We start from the raw sequence: 7,436 nt of genomic DNA, 5'->3' as shown, positions 1-7,436 counted from the left end.
TAACCAAAAGAAAATAAATACTACTTTGTAGACCACAGTTATAAGAATGTCTATCCAAGAACCGAAGTGAATATTTTCTTCTTTTTTCAGGGAAAATGTGTTTTATTAATTCAGTTTCGACAATCACTAATTGATAATATGCATTCCATGATGGGTAGCTAGGATAAGAGTAGGAGTTCCCCTATTAGTTGAAAATGGAGTAAAGGTCTAGTGTAATGTTGAGCCTCTGGAAAGAAGTTTGGTGATTGACATCACTTGGATAGACACAACGGTTCAACAGAAGAGGGGATAAGAATATTACTCCTCTTACAAGGAAGGAAGTCCAAGGGGTTCATCGGCCTAAAACAGAGCAAATGCAACTACGGGGACTTCACTTTTGCTGGTTATTCAGAAAACAACACTGTAGCAAAGAAAGATAAATCAGTTGGAAGGGATAGTAATACAACTGCAAGTGCTTGGGAATTGGCAAGATGAATAAGCCTATCAAACTTAGACATTGGTCCTTGAAAGGGACAACAGGAGTTTTAACATTATGTGACCTGGTGGTGTTGTGTGGAGAAGCCAAAAAAGTGATAAAAGTGCCAATGGAAACACCGAAGCAAAGACAGCAGCATACACAATCAGAGGTATACTGCAATCCGGTGATAACCACAACTGACAATGAACACATTGAAGCAGAGTAAGCAAGTTGAGTTCATCCTTTCAACAAAAAAAAAAAAAAAACAGAGTTCTTCCAAGTCTGCATCAATCGTAATCAACTGGTCTCAAACAACTACGAAAGAATTTGTGATGAAAATAGGTCGACCTATGAGCTTGAAGCCATCATGTAACGGGTTTCTTGGGTTGGCAAAATTGTCCATCTTCTCATCACGCTCAGCTTGCCCTTAGAGGATCAATTGAGAGGTGTTTGCCTGTCAAAAACCCCAGAGTGGTAGCTCGCAGATGAATCCTCCCCGGACATAGCGATGAAGCCAAGGGTCAATTCTGGGCACAATCAGCTCGTACAAGCGCTTCATAATCATCTTAAACTCTTTGACTCACAGCGACAGAGAATTGGCTAACAGCTATAGAGAGAGAGAGGGTCTGCAGTAAATCTTCAAAACTAGAGTATTTGTGAAGTTCTCCCCAAAAGAGAACTTCTGCAAAAATTAGCGTATGCCGCTTTGTGCGGCGAGCACACGGTATTCTTTAGTAAAAGGCGAAAGAATCGTTCGCTCTGTCCTCACCGCGCGGCTGCAAAGTTACTTCTTTAGTAAAATCAAGTGCTTCCTAAATAGGGTCCTCGGAGGGCAAAGTTACTTCGTGTTTCAATGTGGGACAAATGTCCAGTTCCTCTTTCAAGGTGTCAATAAAAACCTATTGACTCAGCCCAGCCCAAATTTGCCCCAAGTCTGGCTCCATTTTAGTTCAATTTTTTCAACCCTAAGAGCAAACTTAAGTTAAAAAATAATGAGCCTTAATAGTGTTAGGTCAAGTTCGGGCCAAACCTGACCATATACTAGTTTAATTTAATAAAGTTAATAATACTAAAGTTGCATGTCAATGTAGTGTTGCTTAGTTGGTAAAACCAACAACTTTCAACAAAAGGATTATTTGCCTGATTTTACTTGGCACTAATATTATTATTAATTTTGTTTCCACTAAAAGTTAGGGTCAGCGTCCGGATTAATCAAGCCAACCCAACCCAACCCAACCCAACCCTATCAGGGTTAATCAAGGCAAGAAAGGTGGGTCGGGCCCTAACAAGGTCGGATTAGGGTTGGAGATTTTGGAACCATGATTGGGTTGGGTTGGACTTGGGTTTTAATTTCAATCTCGAGAGTAGAATTAGGGTTCAAGGCTAGCTCGGCCCAACCCAACCTGTTGACACCCCTACTTCTCTAAATTAAACGAGCAAGGAAGATTATCATGTTATTTGTGTAGGAATTAAGAGTTGAGATAGTCTCTCACTATTAAATGGATGGGCTGATGGCAATATCATATCCACATCCATATTTGAATGGGGTTTGATAATATTTTGTTAATTTAGACATATTCAACTAGATTCCTTTTTTTTTTTTTTACCAAGTTGATGCCAGTCATCGTGACTAGGGGCCCACAAGCCCTTTGGGGATGGGAATGAGGAGGGGGGAGAAGTGTGGAGGGAACGGATGATCAAATCACATACCTCCTAGGACTTTAGACCTCCAACGAGAGGCTGCCTCCCTCCGCAACTAGATTCGAATAAAATTCCAATGATTAATTTGATTATGTAAATTGTCTTCTTTTTTTTGGTGGAAATACAAATGCTTTGAAATTGAAGAATTTAGCAACTTTCCTTTCTTTTATTATTCTTAATCTTCAATTTTTCTTAAATTTTTCACTCTTTATCTTCCTTTATAATATTTTAATACCAAACCAAGAAAAATATTTAGATATTTTAAGTTATAAATTTAAAAAAATAAGAAAACAAACCCAAACTAAATTAACCGTATAACTAGTCGGACAAATAATAGTTGATCGGAAAGGGGAATAATCATATCCATATCCTACTAGAAATCAGACAAATTCGTATACCCCTGAATCAATATGGAAGCAAATAAAAAAAAATGAATTTAGGTTATCCATTTATGACCCTACATTCAAATGTTTCTTGAGATTGGTACAATAAAAGAGGGTATTGGCAAGGTTGTTCCATTCTAATTAAATTTTTGTGCAAAATAACCTCTTTGGAAAAATAGTGTAAAGCGGCAAAATCATGGTCCTCATAGACCCAGCCCTCATTCTCTTCTAAATTATTTTTATTTTCTCACTAGTCTCGTGCATAATATAGCCCCAACACTTGCTTCTCACCAACTTCACGCCAACATATTGGAGATATACACTTCCTCCCATATAATGTTTCATAGAGTGTCATTTCGATAGTAGACTGGTAGATGTTGTTTTATGAAAGTTCTACCAGATATAGGTGGTCACTCCAACCTCCCTTAAAGTCAATCACACAAGCTCTAAGCATGTCTATCCAGAATCTGAATTGTTTTCCAAATTGTTTATCAATCTATGGATGAATGCAATGCTGAAATTTAGTTGAATACCCAATGCCTTCTGCAAACTCTTCCAGAACCTAGGTGTAAATCTTGGATCAAAACACACCCTAAGTCAAATATAGATGCATCATTATAAATAATAAATCCACCAGCGCTAAACGACAAACTCAAAACAAGTGCCTTTACCCATCTTTGCTTCAATTCTTGGAAACTCCTTTCACATTCATTAGTCCACATAAATCTGTCTCCCTTCCTAGTGAGGCGGGTTAATGGAATAACAATATTGGATCCTTTAATAAATCGCCTGTAATGGCCAATCAATCCAAAGAAACTTCTTATCTCAGTTACATTGGTTGGTAGAGCCAGTCTATCACTGCTTCAACCTTACTAGGGTCCTCCATTATACCCTCTACATAAATCACATGACCCAAGAATACCACTTTATCAAGCCAAAATTCACATTTCTTAAATTTGGCAAACAATTTTCTCCTCCGCAAGATTTGTAATACTGCCCTTAAGGTGTTTTTCATGCTCCTTTTCATTCTTGTAGTACACTAGTATATTATCAATAAAGACAATCACGTAGTGGTCAAGAACATCATGGAATACTCTATTCATTAGGTCCATAAATGCCACGGGTGCATCAGTCAATCCAAATGCATGAGTAAGAATTCTTAGTGTCCATATCTAGTCTTGAAGGTCGTATTTGGTTTATCCTCTTCTTTAACTCTTAATTGGTGACATCCAAACCTTTGATCAATCTTCGAGAAAACTTTTGCCTCTTGCAATTAATCAAATAGGTCATCGATGTTGGGCAATGGGTACTTATTCTTGATAGTTACCGGGTTCAACTCTTGATAGTCTATGCACACCCGTCTTTCTTCTTTACGAATAAGAGAGAAGCTCCCCATGACAAAGCACTAGGCCAAATAAAACCTTTATCTAACAAGTCTTGTAATTGTTCTTTCAATTCCTTCAACTTTTGTGGAGCCATTATGTACGGTGTCTTAGAGATTGGAGTCGTACCAGGAATCAGTTCAATGGCAAACTCCACTTCCCTTTTTGGAGGTAAACCTAACAAGTCTTTTGGAAAGATGTCAGGAAATTCCGTCACAACAGGAACATCTATCAACTTAGTTCTTTAGCTTCGGTGTTCACTATAGTTAACAGTTATCCTTGACAATCCTGCTTTAACAACTTCCTAGCCTACGAGGCTGAAATTATCATTCATGCTGGGGATCCCAACTTCATTCCCAAAAATTTAATCTCAGGTTCATTTTGGGGTCTCAACACTACCATTCTCTCGAAACACAAAAGATTGACATGATTAGAAATCAACCAATCCATCCCCAAGATGATGTCAAAATCCTTTAGGATCAAGGATCATTAAGTCTGCAGTCAACTTCATGTCTCCAAATTTTAACTCACAAGCTTTAATCAATTCCCAAGTTTCCACAATGCCACCAGATGGCGTGGCCACACACAACTGGGAGTCAAACATTCTAGGTTTCAATCTTAATCTAGTTCTTTTAAGTTCAGTCAACCTCAAATTAAAGTGATCAAATCTAATTTAGTTTAGTCCCTCTCTCTTATGCCATTAGATAATCAAATCTACAAGACCTAAAACTATGCTCTGATACTAACTTCTGTCACGCCACCACTTACTAGGGCAAGGTGGGGCCCATGGCACCTAAACCCTATTGGGTGACATGACAATTATCTCTTTTTTAACCTTTCTTTCAAAATACAAGTAAAATATCATAATAACCACAATGAAAACATTAATTTATCAAGAGAGGGTAAATAACTACAAAAAAATAGATCATCTAATGGCAACTACAACTCTTATTTTATTTATCATTAAATATAGTCATCCATATTCCAAAACCACACACACTACTAACTAAACATTTATTGCCCTATACAAACCTTACAAAAATATATACTCAAAACAAATCTATCACTTACGAACTCAAATAGCTAGCGTAATCAAAAGAGACATCGGCTCTCAATCCTACTTCTAGATGGCTATGTCTTTACCCTTATTCTTTGGTTGTCTATTTGAACATGATAATGGTGTATGAGCTAAACTAGCCCAGTAAATATTATAAAACAATCATGATAAGTTGGGGCCGGAGGAGGCCATGGCCCCTCGGATTTTTTGAAAATTTAAACTATACCTATATTTTTTGTTATTTCTCTCACTTTACATGTGAAATACCACTATTTGGCCCCCCTCCAAAAATTATAAATAAAAATTTAAGATAAAGATAATGGGTACAAATGTCATTCTTAATCATGGTTTTCATTGAATCCCTAGTTTTAAGGAATAAAATGTTAAATTCTAATTAAAAACTAACTCACGATCCATGAGTTTCTCCCTATATATTCTCATATATTTTCATTCTTATTTATTCTCTCATGAATCTCCTCTTTTATTCCTATTTTTTCTCTCTTCTTTTTCTCACACGTCTCACGAAATAGTGTAGTTAGTAGACATTGGAATTTTCCTAAATCTTCTCCATAGTTATCATGTATTCACTCTCTCTTTCTCAAATTATTCCTCTCCCTCACACACTCACGATTTTTCTAATATTCTTTTCATAAAGTATAATTTTTTTTCCCGTTGTTCTTTCTTTCTCCTGAATTTTTTATTCTATTAATAGCAATTCAAATCTCGTTAGAATTCAGCCATTGATTTTATCATATCCAATAATAATCATTGATTCTTTTTTTAATCTTAAATTTTTCTCCTAAAATTTCATTTCCTATTAATGAAAATTTAAATCTTGTTTAGGATTTCAGCCATCAATTTTATCATATCTAATTGTAATCATTTAATTTTATTTTTGAATCCTTTAACTTTCTCATAAAGTTTCGATTCCTACTAACAACAATTTAAATTTTTTAGATTTTTCAAAAATTTTCTCCCACAATTTTAGCCCTTACTTTATTTTAATATATTTATAATTTACTTATAATTGTGGGACCCACCGTGGGTCCATCATTGGCCCACGTATATTCGGCCCCCCAACTTTCAATCCTAGCTCCGCCCCTGGCTACATACAAGAATAAAACATAACATGCATATTTTCAAAATAAAAATATTTAGTCTTTTTCAAATATGTGTCGATTCATGTGCCATAATAAAAACATTCAATCTCATAATACATGTTCTGAAAAATATTTTTAAAATAAAATATTCAAACTCTTTAAAATATTCTCTTTTCTTTTTCTATTTCATTACAGTTATTAGCCTATGAAAATGCATGATATACATCTCCCTAAACAAAAAAAGTTACGATACCATCGAGGTGGTTATTCTGCACCACTAAAGTGACTACCTCTACACTACAAAAGTAGTTACACCACTAAAATGGTTTCATTCTTTGGGCATAAGGCCATGGACACCTCATAGCTTACTATCCAATCTTTCTACTTTAACTCTGGCCACAACGCCTAACAAGACTTACAAGGGCAGGACTCGTTAGTACGATATCTTTTGTTCAATTTCAGCCTTGTATTTATTAAAATTTTCACTTATCATTGACAATGCAAGAATAATGAATAATCATAATTTAAAAAATCCCCTAAGTAATTTAATCATAACAAAAACTGTAAAACACATGCGTGTATGCGCATAAATCATGCATAGAATAATTATATGTTGAAACAATTAATTATCAATAAATTATTATTGTATATATGTCATTGTGTCAAAATGCATATCTTTTAAACAAGTCAGGATAGTTAAAAATACCGTAAAATTTTATATAGCACCTAAAACGACAAACACTTATTTAGTTTTGGATGTAGTAACTTGATCCTCTCGCCCTACTTTACTCGACTCGGCGGATTTTGAATGGAATGCCTTTTCTTCTTCCCTACCGATAACCCTTTATCGAAGGAATGCTCCAAGTAAAGCAATCCCTGAAATGCCGGGTTGGATCCCAATGTGGCAATGCACAAATTGAATCATAATACCCAAAGATATGTCAATTTGTTCCTGTCTTTTAAACCGAACGCTTTCCTTCACAAATTATCATTTTAATCCTCTCTCTCTCTCTCTCTCTCTCTCTCTCTCTCTCTCTTCAAATTTCTCTCCACGCAACTCTCACTCTATGATCTATATTAGAAATGTTTCCTTCCAAATGGGGAGATACCTTCCTATTTACAAGGATGGAAATTTGATAATATAATTTGTTCAAGTTTTTACCACGTTTTTCAAACTTCTTCCTTCTTCAAGTTTCTCTCTTGTTGACACCTACGTTGGTTGCTAACATCATCCTTGCTAGGTGTCAGCATACTACATCTCCTTTTATATTTTATTATTTAATCACTTAAGTAATGATACTTAGGTGACACATGTACACTTCTATGTTCTCACTTTTCTCTTTCATCATCACTTTG

The 7,436-nt window shown here is 35.5% G+C and overlaps 1 non-coding gene across 1 annotated transcript; it reads right to left on the bottom strand.

Moving 5' to 3' along the window:
- Positions 1 to 1,117: 1,117 nt before the first annotated feature.
- Positions 1,118 to 1,235, bottom strand: LOC149012252 (U5 spliceosomal RNA). The gene has a single exon (XR_016174273.1). It is a non-coding gene; the product is annotated as a U5 spliceosomal RNA (small nuclear RNA).
- Between the last annotated feature and the right edge of the window lie 6,201 nt (positions 1,236 to 7,436).

This window comes from Hakea prostrata, chromosome 6 (assembly GCF_041222555.1).
Source record: "Hakea prostrata isolate BN-2017 chromosome 6, UWA_Hpros_2, whole genome shotgun sequence".
In the NCBI taxonomy this organism is placed as follows: domain Eukaryota; kingdom Viridiplantae; phylum Streptophyta; class Magnoliopsida; order Proteales; family Proteaceae; genus Hakea; species Hakea prostrata.
The sequence above is the reverse complement of the archived record's forward strand: the minus strand, read 5'-3'. Positions and strand labels throughout refer to the sequence as shown.